The 21006-nt window shown below is 37.3% G+C and overlaps 1 protein-coding gene across 4 annotated transcripts in view; it reads right to left on the bottom strand.

Moving 5' to 3' along the window:
* PPM1B (protein phosphatase, Mg2+/Mn2+ dependent 1B) overlaps positions 1 to 16243 on the bottom strand; it is a 78132-nt gene extending 61889 nt beyond the window's left edge. Inside the window, exon 1 of one of the 4 annotated variants that reach the window (XM_031950419.1) lies at positions 15662 to 16243. The gene's annotated coding sequence lies outside the window, so the exon portion shown is untranslated. Of the gene's footprint in view, positions 1 to 6112; positions 7225 to 14867; positions 15183 to 15661 lie in introns of those variants that run through there. The other 3 variants (XM_031950418.1, XM_031950417.1, XM_012540239.3) reach the window with 3 other exon arrangements.
* Between the last annotated feature and the right edge of the window lie 4763 nt (positions 16244 to 21006).

Genomic DNA, 21006 nt, shown 5'->3' with positions numbered 1-21006 from the left:
CAATTTTTCCCCTCCTTCCCTCCACCTGCTCCCCCAGATGGCAGGTTGACCAATACATGTTAAATATGTTAAAGTATATGTTAAATAAAATATATGTATACATGTCCATATAGTTATTTTGCTGTACAAAAATAATCGGCCTTTGAAATACTGTACATTAGCTAGTGAAGGAAATGAAAAATGCAGGTGGACAAAAATAAAGGGATTGGGAATTCTATGTAGTGGTTCATACTCATTTCCCAGAGTTCTTTCACTGGGTATAGCTGGTTCAGTTCATTACTGCTCTATTGGAACTGATTTGGAACCTCTCATTGTTGAAAAGGGTCAAGTCCATCAGAACTGATGATCCTATAGTATTTTTGTTGAAGTATATAATGATCTCCTGGTCCTGCTCATTTCACTCAGCATCAGTTTGTGTAAGTCTCTCCAGGCCTTTCTGAAATCATCCTGTTAAGTCATTTCTTACAGAACAATAATATTCATATACCACAATTAAGTCAGCCATTCTCCAATTGATGGGCATCCACTCAGTTTCCAGTTTCTGGCTACTACAAAGAGGGCTGCCACAAACATTTTTGCACATACACGTCCCTTTCCCTTCTTTACGATCTCTTTGGGATATAAACCCAATAGTAACACTGCAGGGTCAAAGGGTATGCAGTTTTTGAGCATAGTTCCAAATCATTCTCCAGGATGGCTGGATGTATTCACAATTCCACCAACAATGTATCAGTGTCCCAGTTTTCCCACATCCCCTCCAAAATTCCGCATTATCTTTCCCTGTCATTCTAGCCAATCTGACAGGTGTGTAGTGGTATCTCAGTTATCTTTTTTTGCATTTCTCTAATTAATAATGAGTTGGAGCACCTTTTCATATGGCTAGAAATAGTTTCAATTTCTTTGTCTGAGAATCGTTTGTTCATATCCTTTGATATTCTCAATTGGAGAATGGCTTTCTTATTGGGTCAGTTCTCTATATATTTTGGAAATGAGGACTTTATCAGAACCTTTGACTGTAATAATGTTTTCCCAATTTATTGCTTCCCTTCTAATCTCGTCTGCATTAATTTTGTTTGTACAAAACCTTCTCAAATTGATATAATCAAAATTTTCTATTTTGTGATCAATAATGATCTCCAATTCTTTTTTGGTCCTAAATTCCTTCTTCCACAGGTCTGACAGATAAACTATCCTATGTTCTTCTAATTTATTTATAATCTCATTCTTTATGCATAGGTCATGAACCCATTTTGACCTTATCTTGGTGTATGGTGTTAAGTGTGGGTCAATGCCTAATTTCTGCCATACTAGTTTCCAATTTTCCCAGCAGTTTTTGTCAAACAGTGAGTTCTTACCCCAAAAGCTGGGTCTTTGAGTTTGTCAAACACTAGATTATTAAAGTTATTGACTGTTTTGTCCTTTAAACCTAATCTGTTCCACTGATCAACTAGTCTATTCCTTAGCCAATACCAAATGTTTTTGGTAACCACTACTTTATAATATAATTTTAGATCTGGTACAGCTAGGCTACTTTCATTTGATTTTTTTTTCATTAGTTCCCTTGAAATTCTTTTGTTTTTCCATATGAACTTTGTTGTTATTTTTTCTAGGTCATTAAAATAGTTTTTTGGGAGTCTGATTGGTATAGCGCTAAATAAATAAAGGAGTTTAGATATTATTGTCATCTTCATTATATTTGCTCGCTCTATCCCAGAGCATTTAATATTTTTCCAATTTGTTAGATCTGACTTTATTTGTGTGTTAAATGTTTTATAGTTTTGCTCATATAGTTCCTGATTTTCCCTTGGAAGATTCCTAAATATTTTATACTATCAGTAGTTATTTTAAATGGAATTTCCCTTTGTATCTTTGTAACTGTTGGATTTTGTTAGTGATATATAAGAATGCTGATGACTTATGTGGGTTTATTTTGTATCCTTCAACTTTGCTAAAGGTGTGGATTATTTTTAAGAGCATTTTAGTAGAATAGTTGCCAGTCAATTAATTCTACACTGTTCTATGTCTTCTGATCCCTTGTCTCCTTAACTTATCCTTGCTCATTTCTTGCCAAACTTCAACCCTGCATCCTTCTCAACATCAGTTTCTTCCACTGAAGTTATGAAACACAGCTGGAGAAAGTCTCACAACTTTTCCTTGTTATAAATTCATATGGGTCTCCTGAATGGATTTTCAATGCAAGCAAGACAGTCATTTATTTTTCTTCCTAACTCCTTATTTCACTCTCCATAGAAGGTATTTCAAACATTTTCTTCCTTCTTCAAGCTTACCACACTTTCCTCTAATCAATTCCTCTCTTTCAGTGGAAGACCTTTAATTAGAAAATAAAACTATGTGACCTCTTCTTCTATTCTCTTCATCTCAAAACAACTTTAAAACATCCATTTTCTTCATCTCAAATCGTCTGACATCACCCTCCATTCCTTCCTCCCTTCCCCAGGCTCTGACAAAGAAAGGGCCCTTGTTAAGGTTAGCCCATTTACAATCCAACTCTCCCAGCAGATGGTATTCTCAATCATCCCTTTTCTCCTTCAATCTACAATCCTTTCCTATTTACCTTCAAAGGTACCTGTGTCTTCTCCATCTTTAAAAACTTCAGTACTTCTCTCTGAATCCTCTCTCAGCCAAACTCCTTGAAAAAGCTACCACTACCCCCACCTCCATTTCTCTTGTCAATCACTCATCAATCTTTTATAATATGGCTACCCAAATCTTCCTCTTTCCAAATCTTTGCAACTCTGTGTCAGTTATCATCTTCCAATCTTCTGAGAAACTTTCTCAAATCCTCACTCTCTTTTAGCCTATATATCCAACCAGTGTTTCTCCCTTCACATTTCTGTTATCCAACTCTTTTTTCTATTGAATCTTAAGTTAATTATCATAGGCCTTTATCACCATCATTTTAACAATCTCCTAATTGGCTTTCCTGCAAGTTTCTTTCCAATTTTTACAATATACATTACTTACTATCAAATTAACTTCCTTAAACCAGGTCACTCCCCTACTCAATCAACTTTGACGCTTTACTACCTCTAGGACCAAAATCAAACTCTTCAATTTAGCTTTTAAAAGATCTACATACAAAAACACTGCCAACTCTCATTTCCATATTTCTGTTCTCATGACTGGAATGCATACACAATCCCTACCTTTGCCTAAGGCCTTTTCTTCCTTGAAGACAGTTTCAACATTATTCTCTCCAAGAGTCCCTTTAATTTCTAGTGCTCTGCTTCTCTAAACTGTATGTATTTATTTTTATTTATTCACATTATATTTATATGTGTACATGCAAATGAAATTTGTTTCATTCTTTATACTTGTATTCCCAGAGACTGAACAGAGCTTGGCATATAGCAATTTAATGCTTTGATTGAATGGAAGAACAGATCACAAAACACTTGAAGCTTTAAAAAAAAAAAAAAAAAAAAAAAAAGTGGGAGTCTTCCTAAAATTAAAATGGCCTAAATCTTTAAGAAGGAACAAAATGTTTATCCTCCAAGGGATCATAGTGGTCGTGGTGATAATGTAAAACCATGTACAATGTCATCTAAGAGTGCATTTAATAAGCTTCAGAAAAGAGATTAATGGCAGAAGCTGATGACTCTTTGCTAAAGGAAATGTTAAAATGATAATAGAGGCCCACCATCTCCCAGGTTATGCATCTATTTTAACAATTTCTATCAAGACTGGTTAGACTGGGTAACTATTCTGCTTCTAGTGAGTCATTTGATCACAATGATTATGAAAACTTGAGAAAGAAAATGGAAAACCTTAGGGACACAAGTACTGGCAAGTGCTCTCTGTCAAAAGCAAAGGGGGAAAGAGACCTACAGGTTTGGAGAACAAAAAAAAATCTCATTATCAACAAAGAAGTCTGAAACTATAGATAAAGAAACTTCGACTTAAAATACGTTCTGAAATGATCATTTCTCCAAGGAGAAATTTGAGATCTAATAGATGCATTACACTACAGACAATAAATATTATAATATTAAGAGACAATCGAGTCTGAGTAGGTCTCTATCAATTCACCCCTGGTATTTGTGGTGCCTAACCAGTCACACCTACTTATGGCATGTATAGAAGACAATAGCAAACAAATGATTTTATAAGCCTCTGCTTCCTGATAAGTTCCCTGTATAAAGCTTTCTTGGACTCTTCGTCTGGTCACATGGTATCCTCAGACCATACCCTCAGGATCTCTTGGAACCAAATACCAATAAAATACTGCTGGGGAATACCTTGGAGAGGAAAGGTGCAGGAAACGGGAATAAATGGGAGAGGAGGAGAAAAAAGGAACCAAAGGGAGAATGCCATGAATAAATAACAAAGCTTTTCTTCTTGTACTTGCTTAAAAAAAAATACCATTCAATGCTAAAAAGGCTCCAAAACTTGTTCTGAGCAAGGCAATTATTTTCAATGCTAACACTTGCTTAGAGATGTGTGTACATGTGTGTATACACACATATATGTATATAGGAACTTCTGATATGCATATAAAAAGAAAATCATTAAATGGATATAGTATATAACTAAGTATAACTAAAACAATTACTTTAAGTGACTGATAAAAGCAAAAGATAGTGAGGGTGCCGATTGTGTTTGGAGCATTCTCATGAGGCAATATGGAAGACTTGAAGTTGAAACTATTATTTAATTTCTAAACCCAGTAAGGAAATCAAATGGTAAAACAGCAAAGAACAGAAAATTCAGCACAAGTAATCTGTTTCTATTCTCTGCTTGAGGTCGTATTTGTAAAGCAGAGATTCCTGCAAGAAAGATGCTATTACTTCCTCATGAGACAGCAGCTCAAGGAAGTAATTTTCTAAAAATAAGACCAACAACTTGTTCTTTAGCTTTCTACAAAGAAATATAGTTTTAAAGAGGCAATATACTAGATATTACCTTGAGAAATTTCATTTCATCAAGTCACTAAAGTTCTCCAAATCCCCGACCAAAATTTCTAGGAAACTTCTTTAATTGCACAACTGTGAAGAAGTTAATTTTGCCCCTCACTTCATTTGTCAAATAAAACAGGAAGAATTCTGATCTCTGTGTGTGTGTGTGTGTGTATACACATACACAAGTGAGTATATCATAAAACCATATTGACCACTTTCTCTGAAAATTTATGTTCGAATCTCAAGTAACACTTCACACTCAGACTAGTCATTTTAGTCTTTCCTGAATGATCCTATTCACTTTCCATAAAAGCATCTCCAAACTTTAGTATTTCTTCTCAAACTTCATATGCAGTATCTTCTTTCTGCAAAATGAACGTCATCTATTTTTTGATAATAACAATAGCTAGCACTTATTTATGTAGTGCCTGGGAGGTAGAAGCCATTATTATCTCTATTTTGCAGATGAGGAAACTAAGGCAAATAGTGAACTTTCCCAAAGGCACAGCTAATAAGCATTTGAGGCACATTTGAACTCAAGTCTTCCTGACTTCAGGCCCAGCACTCTACTTCCAACACTTTGCTAGGATAGGCTATCAATTCTTCCCCTTTCTACTACTCAAAACTCTCATCATCCCCCATTCTATGATGAAAAGGTGAACAATCTTGCCAAAGCTAACTTCAATAAACTCAAATAAAGCTTCAATAAACTTCAACCTGGAGGAACTTATTGGCTCAAACATAGCCTCTCTCATCTTGTGCTGGCTCTTCCTCCACTGTCTGCAAAAATACCCAATTTCTCTCTTTCTCATCTTGAAAAATTCACCTGACAATCTCATTAAGTTTTCAAACTCTCTTCTCTCTCTGATAGTCTGGTTCTATGTGTTGTGTTGGACCTGGAACTGAGTGGATCAAAAAGAGCCTGATACTGGGACCCATCTGAATTGTGCCTTGACAGTAAGGCAGAGGTTAAAAGGGACAATATTTCAGATTTGAGAGAATGCTCTGTACCAGGAATAAGTCTGACACACAAATTAATATGTATAAAACATACATACACACACTTACACACATACATTTTCTCTAGTAAAGGTTTTTCATTTTTGTTTTGACTGCACATAGTAGTTATCCAACAAGCATTTGTAGAACTGAATTATAAAACATAAAAAGCTTTTTGTAAAAATATAACTTACCGTAAGTGCAAGGTCTTTCTATTTAACTTTGTTGAGCATAATTTCAAATGCCTGCAAGTAAAATATGCTTCAAAATTTTATATCATTGAACATATGCTCTAAACAGTATATAAGTTCTTTGATGAATGCAACTAATACTGATGTGTATGCTTATTTTTATTGTAAAGTTCAAATCGCCACTAACAAAACAAACATAACGAACATGTGATGCAAAAGCTACTAAATAAAATATTTTCATCTACCTCCAAAATTTGTTCTGACACAACTATAAAGGTAGATATAACAACCAAGAAGCACTTCACATTTCTTAATTCTCCTGTCAAGGCTTAGAAACAAATTCTCTCTTTATAAAGTCACTTTTTTTTTCTTCTTTTGAGAACCAAAAATGTTTCTATAGTATAACAAGTTGTAAAAAGTTCCCAATACAGTAGGAAAGCACTGAACAGCCCCTAAACTTTTAAACCAAGATTCTCTCCATCCCTTCTATCTAGCCGTTTACAAAATTCATTTCAAATTGTCTTTGCAATTTTTATATTCTTTCCCTTCCTTCAAGATTCTAAACTACCTATTTCCAATCTTCTCCATTAGTAATTGCAGATTCCTATATTTTTCATTCCTTCCTCTTTAACAGTCTTGAAAATAAAAGCAATAATCAAAAGAAAACAATGCTGCCATCCACCTTCATAGTCCCACTTAGCTTAACTAAAAATGATGAAATAGACATGGAGACAAAAACAAGGAAGCACGGCAGTAGGCCAAAGATAGTGACACAAATTATAACTTCTACTGACTCAGGCCTGCTACCTGAAAGAGGATTCAATTCATAAATTAAAGAAATAATATTCACCAAAATTAGTGTAAGACTACCTGAATAATTCTTTTTTCCTAATTATTTCCCTAATCCAACTCCAACATTTTCAGAATACAGAATTCCATGTGAATCAAATATTCTTCAGTCAAAAAACGTTGTGTTCAGTTACATCAATATTTTAGACTAAAGCATAAAATTTCATAAGGCAGCAAAAAATAAAAAAACTTAACATATTAATCCAAACATCATAAAAGTATGATCCTACTATCATACCATATATTTAAGAAACAGAATTTGTATATTAGTGTATGTCTCCATAGTTTTATAAAAACAAAAATCAAGATGCAAAAAGAATAAAGTTTAAAATGGTAAGATTTATAAAAATCAAATAAAAATGGGGAGAGGTATTAAAATTTTAGGTTCTGGTACATGTAGACAAATGTTAGATAAATGATGTCAAAATGAACAATGAAAATCAATAAAATAAACTTAAGGATTCTTCCTTTCCCATGAAGAATTTTTTTTTAAATTGCTCATTTTAAAGGAAATAAGTCATGTCTCCCATTTCACTAATATAGCTACTGTACATTATTATTCTTATAAAATTATTTTAATAGCCCAAGCTGGCCTGCCTTGATATGTAAAAGAAGCATGCCCAAATCACTACTTTGATCAAGTTTACCATATTAAATATATGATTCTCATCTTGTAGATCAGTGATTCCCAAGTGAAAACAAAATGGGAAATGGCCTCTAGCTATTCCATGTACAACTTTGGAAAGGCACTCCAAATTTAAAATATGTTAACATTAGCTAGCTGGAATTTAGAGAACACTACGATTTGCAAGATGCTTTAAAATATCTCATTTTATCTTCACAAAATACTATGGAGCTAGACACTACTATTCTCATTTTACAGATGAGAAAACTGAGATAGATAACAGTGAAATGACTAATGTAGGGTCATGTCTAAGGCCAAATTTAAATTTAGGTCTTCCTGAAACCACCATACCACCTAGCTGACTTTAAACCTTAAAAACTGAAGATCTCATGAACAACTTAATACTTGCAATACTTGTGGCCAACTGTTTTGCCAAGAAAGTTTCAAGAAGACAGTTAAGAGAGCCAGATACCTAAGTAACTATTGTATGATAAAGCTGAGATAACTAAGAAATTTAAAAAGTCAAAAGACATTAAAAAGAAGTGACACAAAGTAATCTTAATGTGGCAAAGCAGAGATAGAATGTCAAACAATAAAAGAATCTGAAGCAATTAAAGAGTAGCAAATATCACCAGAAATCAAAAAATATTATATGTAATGTTTACACAATATTTTCAGTCATGCTCGCATATGAAAACATAAGGAATATTACCATCAAACATAATCCTACAAACATCCCCACAGAACCTGGGAAACTAAGTCACACATAGATCAACCAAGCTAGGATCAAAGTACCATCTAGTGGTGGGTACCAAGTAAACCTGTAGAGCAAATCACCTCTTTCCAATAGATATACTCACCACCCTCCCTAACCCTTAGGGATTTTGCATCTGCACAGGCCTTCCTTTCTCAATGCTTACCACTTCAGTTGCCAATTCCAATTTAGGCAATTTTTCTCCTCTTCTTTTAAATCTTAGTGCCTAGAGTTTTAATCAAATCAACAACTAGGTCAAAAAGATCATTTGTAATGAGGAAAAAGAAAGAGGGTAGGAAGCCAATATAGTTATTAATAATTTGGACTTCCAAATACTTCCTTTTGTATTTAATTTGAAATCACACATATAACCCAGAATCATCAATATTTAAATCCGTTCAGAGGCCTCTAAAGTTCCATTTCAGAATTTTCACAAAGGTCTTCATCCACCAATCATTTTTAATCAATCTTTTTCCTCAAAGCACTAGCCTTCATGTTTTAAAGTTAATTTAAAGACCAAATTTTTTTTAAAAAAAGAACCTCCCCATCCCTTCCCACTATAAATAATAAAATCTCCCAATTAGAAATGAAAAATTTCTAACTTATTAACACATATACATCAAAATGAATGTTTTGCTAGATCACTTTTAAAGTCATAGCTCCTTGGTTCCATAATCAATTCAAACTACTTAACTTTGAGGTAACATTTTAAAAACAAATGAACCAATTTTCAGTATCTGATAATAAATCTTATTAGGTATTAATGTAAGCTAAGTTAATACTTTAGACATTAATTCAACATGACTTGCAAAATCTAACAAAAGTCCTCACATTTGCATTCTATTTATGAAGTTATTATTTCAAAAATTAACAATGCTTTTGTTGCAAAAGCTATAGAAGTGTTCAATGATAAGCAGAGTTCTAACACTTTAGATATGACCACTACAAGTTAGTAATGAATATTTTAAAAGTCAAAGAAAATTTTTCTTGAGAATATTTCTGTGCTTTCTTTAGCATGATCTATCCATCAATATTAATAATACCTCGTGTACTCAAGATGGAATAATAATTCAGAAGGCCCAGAAGGATTATTTCCAATTTAAAATCCTATGTGTGTATGTATAGTTGCTTGCATGTTGTTCCAAACATGTTGTTTCTGCCTTTCTTTGTATTGCCACCACTTCTTTTACACAGTCTGGCATAACAGAGACTAAGTAAGTACCCACTAACTTAAAGGGAACTGATTTCAGAAACATAGTAACAGTCCAAACACTGCTTTCATTAATTTCAAACTACTTGTTGGTGACCATCTTTTAACACTAATATTCTCCTGGTGAAGTTATAGGCTGTGAATCTTCAAGTACCCTATCTCAAAAGATCAAAACTGCAGATGACCCCAGTGAGCACTCGGTTGACACAGTTATAGACAGGGTCATAAATTTAGAGATGGAAGAAACCTAATTCCTTTTTTTATAGATGAGAAAACTGAGGCCCACAGAGGTAAAATGGGTTGACTAGTGTCACATAGGTTTAATAATTAGATGTAACGCCTGAAATCAAATCTTTTGATTCCAGAATTACTGCTCTTTCCACTTGATTTGGTAAATTTAAGTAGTCTATAGGATATGACTAATGATAACTTATATACAAGAAATAGCATTAAAGATACCACCAAGATCAAGCAGGAATAGAAAAGTAGCAGCATCACATATAGCAAAAGAGAAGAATTAGAAATGGACGACCTAAATGCTGTATTGAACTCTACAGGAGCTTTCTGTGTTAATGAAGATTGTTCCGTGGAAATTTTATGAAAAACAGCAACGAGATGGACAGAAAAGTTAAAATGCACTAAAACACACATTTTAATAGACGGTTTTTAAAAGCTTGAAAATAAAGCACTGAAAATGAATAAATCATTGACTATTTTTTAAAAAGCTAGAAACTTCTCCAAATGTTATCACATTAATACTAACATAAAAACCTGTCATGGGGCAGCTTGGTGGTGCAGTGGATAGAGCACCAGCCCTGAAGTCAGGAGGACCCGAGTTCAAATATGATTTCAGACATTTAACATTCCTAACTTTGTTACCCTGGGCAAGTCACTTAACCCCATTGCCTCAGCAAACAAAACAAAACAAAACAAAACAAAACAAAACACAAAACAAAACAAAACAAAACAAAAAAAACCCTGTCATTTACTTTTCAATATAGCTTGAAAATATATATATATATATTATATATATATATACTAAACAGAATTATTGATTATAATAAAGCTTATGGGTTAAAATCTTAAAATTATCAAAAAGCTTTTTTATTTAATCACAGCACTAAAACAAGTCAAAATAATTCTCATGTACTTACAAATGAAGTTTCAAGAGGAAAGGAGAGCAACATGCTGAAATGCTTTTCCTATTCCAATAAAAATAATAATAGTATTGAAAGTTTAAAATGAAATTATAAACTTTGGAAAAAAGGACTCAAACTATACATCAATTGCCATAGATAATCCATTATGCCATTCAGAAGAGTATTTAACCTCAACAATCTCTAACCATGTTTATTTTTAAACAATAAATTCTATGACATAAGTATCAACTTAAGAGAAATAAATGAAATAATAAATGAAATATTCATTATAAATAAGAGTGAATTATTGACTACTCTTTCTCCAGCTATCCCTCCCCCCCAATCTTTTTTGGATTAGTTCAGGTCAAAAAATATTGAAGTGACCTTCAAGATTATCCAAACCAGCACGAATTTTCAAGATGAAGAAAGAGAAGGATAAAGAAATCCTGTCCCAGGAGGGACAGAGACAGGAAGCAACCAGGAAGCAAAGCATACCCTACCCTGCCTTCACACTTCCAGGGTAGTAATAACTTCAAGAGCTATCCACCTGGCTCTAAGGTAAAGCTGCTTAAACTATGGGCCAAGACCCCATATGGGGTTATGTAACTAAATGTGGGGGTCATAAAATTATGGTTTCTTATCAGCAAATGTTTGATTTATATACCTATTTTATATACTTATATAACCTGGGCTTTGTAAAAATTTCTCAGGCAAAAAGATATGAGTGGAAAAAAGTTTAAAAAGCCCTGCTCTAAGGGCTATTATTAGCTTGTTCCATCTAGTCAATCTAGTCATTACTCTCTATATAAAATGTGCCCAGTTATTTATTCCAATTCATTTGATATTAAAAATTTTTTTTTAAATTACATTTTCCTATAAAACTATAAGTGATCTTAACAGTGGCCAGCATGATTTCAGATTTTAAAACAAATTTTCAATAAAGAAAATATTTCAAGTATGTAAATAAATGAAAAAAAGTTTAACAATACCACTTCCCGGGGAATCCTCAGTCAACAAGTTTGCAATTCTACTATTTTTAAATACTGGGGGGAAAAAAGCTATACAAATTTGTAATAAGTATCTCAAATTTCTCTTATTATTATACTAAAATTGGGGGTTCAACAATATCAAAAAGTGTATGTGCCTGTAAGTGATACTTAGTACTAACAATTATTCGAATTCTTTTCATGGACAAAATACACATTTTTAATTCTTTATTTCAAATTTTTAATCACCATACATTAAGCTAATAAATTTATTCTTTGGTTAACATTTATGCTAGGTGACTTAACAAAATTAACTTTTGAACACTAAGCATCTCAAAGGATAAATCGTGGCTTCTATCTTACTGACAACTAAAATTGTAGTAATCCCTTATCTGTAACCATGCATTAAATAAACTCAGTATAAATGCCTTCATATGAGAAAAGGCTAAACATAGTTATCAGTTAGAAAAGTAATTTACCAAAGACATGTTTATATTTAACAATGCCATTTTATAAGAAGCTAACTTAAAACATTTTTAGAGATGCTACTATTTGACAACTATGCTCATCTAATTATCCAACCAGTTCTTAATTAGAACCCTAGCAGCACTGAGGAATATGGTAAATCTCAGGCTTCCAGGTATTATATATTCCAGGTAAGATCAACAGACCCCATTTTCAAGATGTTAAGCAACTTCAATTTTTCCATTATAGTAAATATTTAAATTTTTCAACAAGAATAGTTGGCTCTGACCTGGTCAAGTTATAAACCTGCTCTTCTAGGAAATCTTGACCATTTTAAATAAACCACCACATTATCCCTTCAAATCAGTCTCAAGGGATTGGAAATTATGATAATTACTGAGTATATGTATTTTATTCTACAACAACCTAAAATGGTATAACATTCATTATTATGAATACTTTAATTATTCAACACAGGAAAAAGTTGAGTGATTTGTTGATCATTTTTAACCTAATGCTAAGTGAGTTCACCACAAAAACAATTAAGAGGACACACAAAGAATTGAGGAAATCTTAACAAACATGCAAGAAAAAAAAAACTGAAATTGCACCATACTGGTATTGCAATACTAAATGGCTGTTGCAGAAACAGTGATATGAATAAAGATATAGCAAAATAAACCTCCACAAAAAAGGGAAAAAAAACAAGAGAAAGGGGAAAAAAATTAGAGAATGAAAAGACCAATATATTTTCAGCTAGAGGAACTAGATTTAAATTTCCATGTATGTTATACCTAATAGAAAGGTGACCTCAAATAAATCACTTAATATCTCTAAGCCACACTTTCTCATTTGTAAAATAAGGAGGTCCTTAAATCAAGGGGTTAAAAAAAAAAACAAAAAACCTGAAACATTCCTAAAGGAAAAAGCCATCAATAGCTGAAAATTTAGTGTCAATGTGAAATAAAAGATATAAATATAACTATAGATAAATCTCTCTAAATACAAACACATATCCACACTTAAATCCATCAGAAAGATCAGGGTTCAAATCTAGCCTGTGATACTAACTGCCACTTTGAGCAACTCTCAAACTATAAATTACAGGCTAGATTCCAATCAGAACTATTAGGAGTTTCCTACATTTACAATTGTACATTCCTACAACTAAAAAATACATATATTTTAAAAGACAAACTCCTAACACTGATCACTAGGTTTGCGAAATACTATTTAGAAGAATTGTACTGTGAACACTTTACTGTCCTTGTTACAATAATTAAAAAAAAAAAAAAAATGAAGCCTGTACTACTGTGAGGCAAATATAAAAAACTAGAATAACTTGCCTCATTATTTAGAAATGTTCTATTTAAAAGTGGGCCAACTATAGAAACTTGACTATTGTATAACATAAAAAAATAAATGAAATGGCACTGTCTATTAAAATTTACTTTGGGTGACAATTCTTTATTCCCTAGGACATAAGGTGACATTTATTCATCCTTCTACAAATCTACACAAAAGGTACTTTGGTTTAACAATAAAATTCAAAATAAATATGTATCACTAAGATTCAATTCCTAAAGAACCAATTTAGGATGATAGCCTGCCAACTTTATTTTGATATCTAAGCACGTGGTGCTTATTATAAAGAAGTCTATAATTGCCATTCTAAAACAATTTCTAAATTGTGCATTTTTCTCCAAGTAAAAGTTTTCCTGAGGCTGCCGATTTTAGGACACTAAGCTCTAAATCAATGAGAAGTTGTTGATGCTTCAAGAGTACGTATTGTCACACAAGAGCAAAGACCGGACTTTTTAAAAACTACATGTAAAGGAGTGACTTCATGACTTAAGAATCAACTATGTTTAGTCCTCATCCAACCCTTTTACATAGCCAAGTGTCCATAGCATCTCCTTTAACTCTTAGTGAATACTGGAAGAATGAGAGACAATAACAGAAAAGCTACAAATAAGGTGGGCCGCTGACAATATTTTGGGTGATGAAGCCAGAGCCACACTGGGTCTAAAATCAGTCTTTTAGACACGAGATTCCACTTAAAGCTTTCATTTTCTTTCTTTCTTTTTTTTTCTTAGATGAATGGCGACACAAGAGACAAATAATTAGATCTGGACGACAAAAGGGAAGAGAAGAATGAAAGAGAAAACATAAAAGCAGCCATTTAAAGAAAATAAAGGATATGGCTTAAAGTAATAGTCGGGAGCAATGACCACATGAGAAAGAAAGGTCTGCCGAGAAGTGGGAAGGAAATCACGAAGGGGAGAGAAGGGGAAGGGGTGAAGGAGTCGGGGGAGAGGTGCGTGCAAAGGAGACAGCAAAGGGACGGTTTAAGGCCCAGGGAAAGGGCAGGGGTGCGGACCCCATCCACCCCCACCCCACTCCCCCCCAGGAAAGAAAGAGGAAGCCGCTTCCAGACCGAGGAGCAACAAGGAGCAAGAAGCGGATTATTTAACCACGTTGGTTGCTCCGCCGCTAGGAGCTGACCTCTGAAACGCATCCATCGCTTTCAACCCCGGGCCAAGGCCGAGGAAAGGGCCAGGGCAGAGGCCTACCCAAGAGTCGGGCCTGGCGTCCCGGACTCCCGGCGAGATGGGGGAAGGGAAGGGTTGATTAAGCACCCGAAAAGGGCCACCGAGGAGGGGCACCTCGGCCGTCACTCCCCCCGGAGCCTCTCTCCCCCCCTCGCCCAAGGCAACGGGCGACGCTTACCTAGGCGGGAGGACGGAGAGGTCCCTCGGGTCTCGCTCCGACCCCGCGCAGAGTTCCCCCCCACCCCCACCGCACTTAACCCCGGGATCCCAACGGAGGCGCGGACCCTCGCCGCCGCTGCTTCCTCCTCTCCCCGGCCTCGGCCTCGGCCGCCGCCGCCTCAAGGGCTGTTTACACCGTCGGGCCCTTCACGCCGCCGCCGCCGCTGCCTCCTTCCCTCCACCTCAGCGCCGTCGCTGCTGCTGCCGCCGCCGCCGCCGCCGCCGCCGCCTCCTCCGTCGCGGCCTCGTCTCTCTGGGGCATCTTCCAACCACCGACCCCTGGGAAACAGAGACTCCAGCCGCGCCGGCAGGAAACTCCCCCGCAACTGCCAACGGGGGACGAGTCGGTCAGAACCCGGGCGGCTTCTCCGCCATTGAGCAGCAGCAGTAGCAGCAGCAACTCGGCTCCTTCTGCGATGATGGCCCCCCTCCTCCCCAAGTCCGCGTTCCTCTCCGCCCCTCCGTGGGCCCCGCCCCTAACCCCCGCCCATTAGAAAGCCACGCGCCCTGTCACGGAAGCCCGTTCGCTGAGTGGCCTGTCGGTCATTGATCTTTTGTCCAGTTGGGCTCTCTCTTGTGACTCCGCATTTCGTTTCCCCCGCCTCCACAGCCTCGCCTCTGTTCCAAATCTCCCATTGGGCATCAACGGCCTTTCTCAATTGGACAATATATATGTCCATCAAACACCTCCCACTAAATAAGACCCAACCTCTTAAAGCGATTTGCTTCATGCTTAACCAGACTCAGCAATACCTTCTCTTCATTGGCGTCGGTGGCCTACTTGATCATAAGTCAAGGGAGCTGTCAATCAAACACCGCCCATATGCTTGGCCTCCTTGCTGAGCCTGACCCTAACTATTCCCTTTTTCTATTGGTCCAAATAGTGGCTCGAACCTTCACGTCATTGGCTTTCTCTAGTTGTCCATCACTATGCCAATTTCCAAGTCCGTCACACCGGCTTTTTTTTAAATGGGAGCGCAAAAGGCGGGGAGATCTCGGAAACGCGATTGGCAGGACTCCCCTATCAATCAAAGGCAGAGTCCCTATCTACCTCCGGTGCGTCCCTATGAAGAGGTTTCCCTGCTGTTCCCGACCTCTAAACCCTGCGTACAAGGAAGCTCCAAGAAGGAACCAACAGACCACCCAGGTTTGGGCTTCAGAGGCCCAACACCGCCCCGAATTGCAAGCGTTGAATTCTGATTGGTGAAGAAAGTCTTCCTCGTTCCTTATTGGAGGACAAAGACGCCCCTCTGGGGCGTGGGAGGCGAGTCGGGAGGAGGCGAACGGGACGGAGAAGAGATCAAGGGAAAGGCGGTTGTTTTGCTTCGTCCTACGGGGTGGGGCGGTCGCGGGACGGGTCGGAAGCGCGGAGGACAGGATAACCTACGGTGGTGGGGGTGGGGAGAGGAGAGGAGACCCGGATGTTCCTTGACAATGAAATCATCGCCGGCCAATCAGAACCAGAGAGCGGAATACCCAGCCGGGAGGAGAGCGGGGGAAAGAGAGAGGGAAATTGGGGAAGTGTGGAGAGTTTGAGTACCTTTCTGTGACCGTCTCAGGTCCTTTGCTCTGCAACTCCTGAGTTAGGAGAGGAGACTTTTGTGGTTGTTTTTCCATGCCAGCTCTTTATTCAGCACCATACGTTTCAGTAGTCAGTCAGCAAGCATTTATTAAGCACCGACTGTGTGCCGGGTGTTCCATCAAAGGCTGGCGATGCAAAGGAAGAGAAAAGATAGACCTTAGCCCCCGAGGAACTCGCTGTGTAGTGGGGGGTTTAAAAAGTTAGAAATCGAGTACGAACAGCCAATTCGCTAGCGTTTATTAAGTACCTACTGTGTAGCAGGGAGAACGAACAGACTGCCTTAACGGTAGTGGGGGAGCCAACCAGTGAACAACTGTGCACCAACAAGCTGTGTGCAGCATCAATGAAACCCCATGGAGGAAAGGCAGTAGGATTTAGCGGGACTGAGAGTCTTGTGGGGGATGTTTTAGCTGAGACTCGAAAGCTAGTAGTTTTTGTTCTATAACTTTCCTACAAATAAAGAGCTCCCTCCTCCCCCAGAGTGTGCGATAGATGGATGATCATAACTGGGTCTGGGATGAGAGCCAGAGGGATGGGGTCTTTAAGAAAAAGTCTAACCTTTGAATCGCGAGATAAAGCTAGCTAGTAACTTTGTCGCCCGGTCCTCCGTGGGGCAACTCCTCCTCAAAGGGGTTGTTGCATTGAAACCAGGAAGAAAAAAGCCCCGAAGTTAATCGATCAGCCCAAGATGACATTGCTCTTTAGTTAGTGACGGAGTCAAGGACAGGAATCCATCCCACCAGATTCTCGAGACTCCTGCTCTTTCCATCGCACCCCAGGCTTAAGGCGTTCAGAACTGAGTGCGCTTCTCCATCTATAAACTAAGGCGATCGGAGCACCTTCCTAGGACTAAATCTCATCCTTCCTCTAAGAATTTACTGAAGTTAGAGGTGCTAACCTGTACTAACATACTAGCCGTGTCCTCCACAGTTGGAGTGCTCACTCTCCTTCTCCACCTCCTGGCTTATCTAGCTTTCCTCAAATCCCAGCTAAACTCTTCACCTTCTGCAAGAAACGTTTCCTAGGAGCTCTTTGCAACAACGAGGTGATTCAGGCCAGTTCCAGCGGTCTTATGGTGAAGAGAGCCGTCTGCCAGAGAGAGGACTGAAGTTTCACTTTTGTTTTCTTGTTTGCCTATATTTCGTTTGCTTAATTTTTTTTTTCCTTTTTGATCTGATTTTTCTTGTGCACCATGATAAATGTGGAAATATGTTTGGAAGGATTGTATATGTAATATATATTGGATTACTTGCTGCCTAGGGGAAGGAGTGAGAGAGGGTGAGAAAAAATTTGGACACAAAGTTTTGCAAGGGTGAATGTTGAAAACTATCTATGCATATGTGTTTTGAAAATAAAGATCTTTGGAGGAAAAAAAAAAAACATTTTCCAGTTGACCCCAGTGCTAATTAGTACCTTCCCTGTACAATGCCCTCCCAGGTTAGTCTGTGTATTTCTTGTGGGTATATATGGTTGTTTGCATATTGTCTTCCCGACTGTAAAATGCTTGAGAGTCTTTCGTTCCCACCCACCCCCCCCTTTTTTTTTTGTCTTTTCACTTACTTTGCCAGCCCTTAATTAGCACTGTATCTCAGAAATCACAATAAAAAGTTTTTGAATATAGTATAAAAAAAGTGTGAGGGTCCTGCTTGTGAAAGCTAGAAAGTAAATGACTGTCCTTACACCAATCTAATCATCCGTGCCAGACATAATATATCCCTATCCCCTTTCTTACATCTTGTTTGTTAGAAAGGGAATAAAGAAGAGATCACCACAGTTGACTTCTTTTCTCTCCTCCCACCCCAAAATGATATGTCTGAATTGTAAAAGATCTTCTCCACTATTGGAATGTTGGAAAAATTTTTTACTGAGCCTTAGTGGATTCTACTGGAAAATGTAAAAAGGAGGTCGGTGAGTGCATGAATGTAAAATACTACATAGTACAAAATTAAGTCCATATCTTTTACTACCTGGAAGACTAAAGAGGGAGTGGGAGGAGGGATGAGAAAGGCCAGTCAAGTCCATCAGAACAGCCTAAGGCCAAAGATGCATGACTCACAGTTTAAACAGACCAATTTCTTGCTTGGTGTGTATCAGCCAATAGATGCAGGGCTTTGCTTTCATTACTTTCATCACACCTAAAGATTTGCCCAAATAAGAGCCAGGGACTAAAGTCAGGGCCACATTAGGGAAAGCCTGAAGTTAGGAATGGGAAATATCTGCAAGATATGGAGGCATCAGACCAGGAATTCACTCTAGAAATGCATGTAATTCAATTTGAATGCCCATGGTCTATTCTGGTAAGCATGGTGCTTCCTGTTTAGCTACCTAGGCTTAGTTTTAGAGAATATCTCCTCTACATCCTCCACCATTTAAATATATAGTGACCTAAGAACGATACCTATGGGATGGTGTAATCTATAATAAAGGAATGGCAGTTTGGAGTGGGAAAGGAGTAAGATGACAGGAAGTTGAAAGAGGTCACTTGGAAGCATAAAGCACTTGAGGAACTGGGATGTGGAAGAACCATGATTTGTTTTGACAAATACTACCCCTTTTTAAAATGCAAATACAAGTGTCATTCTTGTCTCAATGTGAATTCCTAGCTGTCAAAACAGATAATAAAACACTGAATCCAGAGCCCGTAAGACCTAATTTCAAATTCCACTTTAGGCAATTACTAGCTACAACTGTAGGCAAGTTACTTAATTAACCTTGCTTAGCTTCCTTATCTGTGAGATGGGATAATCAGCTAAGTAGCACAGTGGATAGAATATCTCCCGCTGGAGTCATGGCAAAATGAGTTCAGATCCAACTTAACATACTGTATGATAGTGGGCAAGTCACTTAACTCTGTTTGCCTCAGTTTCCTCATTATAAAAGGAGCAGGAGAACAAAATGGCAAACCATTGCAGTAATTCTGCCAAGAAAACCCCGAATGGGATCACAAAGAATGGCTCGTTTAAAAATGAAAGAATAACTATAAAAACCTATAGGACTGTTGTCCAGATTAAATGAGACCTTTATAAAGTCCACTGCTAACTTTAAAGTGCTATATAAATGTTGACTACTTTTCTTTATTCTGCCAATCTCCCAAAGCCTAGCTTTGAGTACTGCTATCTGCTGAAAAAGATGAATGTTGCCTATTTTCCTGACTTTTGCCTATAGAGACAATGTCCTCATTGTTTGAGATTAAAATAGATTCATAATGAGTTCCCATTTGTCCAGTATTTTACAGTTTACAAAGTGCTTTTCTCTCAACAAAACTCTGAGGAAGCATTACAACAATAATTATGTTTGCTTTAGTATGAGGCTCAGAGAGATGGCTCAATTGCCTAACAGACCATTCCTCCCAGAATATATCCATGCAGACATTTTCCCAACCCACACCTAAACCCTCCCTCCTCACCGCTGCCTCCTGATTTTCCTAGTTAAATTCCTATCTTCTACAAGAAGTCCTCCCCAGTCCTCCTTAATATCAGTGCTTTTTCTGAGATTATCACCAATTTATCCTGTATAAATCTAACTTGCACATAATTGTTTGCATGTTTAAAATTTAAAACATGCCATTTGACTATGAGCTCCTTGAGAGTAAGGACTGGTTTTTTATCTTTCTTTGGATCCCCATCTCTTATCACAATATCTAACACATGGTAGGTGTTTAATAAATTTGATTTGACAGTCAATAAAAATTTATCAAATTCCTATACCTTTCCTTTCTAACATTACACTCCTTTCAAGGAACAGCTATCTACAAAACTACTCCCATTGAATATCCATGCACAATCTTCAGGGACCAGCTTTGAATATACCTCCCCTGTATAACACCCACTCTTTTCAGAATACAATTCTGAATACACCTCCTTTGTCTGACACCCACTGCTTTCTGGACAAATATTCCAAGTGTTCACTCCAAACTACTGATCCTCTGTGGCAAAACTAAGTGAGAGTAAGAACCAACCTGTAAACTTGCTCTTCCTCCCCCCCACCCCAGCCTAATAATAAGTTCATATTTATAGAGTTCTTAAAAGTTTATAAAGTACTTTACATAGATAACCTCATTTGATCCTCACAGTCCTATGAGGTAGGTGTCATTATCTCCATTTTACAGAGAAACTAAGGCATGGAAGGTCAAAGTAACCCACTTAGATTTACAAACCTAGTTAGTAGCTATCAGAGGCAGGGTTGATACCCAGGTCTTCCTGATTCCTAATCTAGCATTTTTGTACATTACTTAGAGCTTTTTCCCTCTAACTGTGCCTTAGGTTTAGTGTCCTAACCTTGCCCTTTCTCTCCCTCAGTCCTGATAACCATACCCTAATTCCTAATTGTGCTTCAGTTTTGCCTTTCTAATCATGTCCCTGGGTTTCCCCAGAGTCTAAAGGAAAGATCACTAAATGAGTGGTCAGAATGTCTTGGGTTCAGTTGGAACACCCTCGAAGTTATAGAGTTGGGTTTTGGCTTACTATAATACAAAAATTTCCTAACAGAGCCATTCAAAAATGGAATGGAATTCCCC

Source organism: Sarcophilus harrisii, chromosome 2 (genome assembly GCF_902635505.1).
Source record: "Sarcophilus harrisii chromosome 2, mSarHar1.11, whole genome shotgun sequence".
Lineage (NCBI taxonomy): Eukaryota > Metazoa > Chordata > Mammalia > Dasyuromorphia > Dasyuridae > Sarcophilus > Sarcophilus harrisii.
The sequence above is the reverse complement of the archived record's forward strand: the minus strand, read 5'-3'. Positions and strand labels throughout refer to the sequence as shown.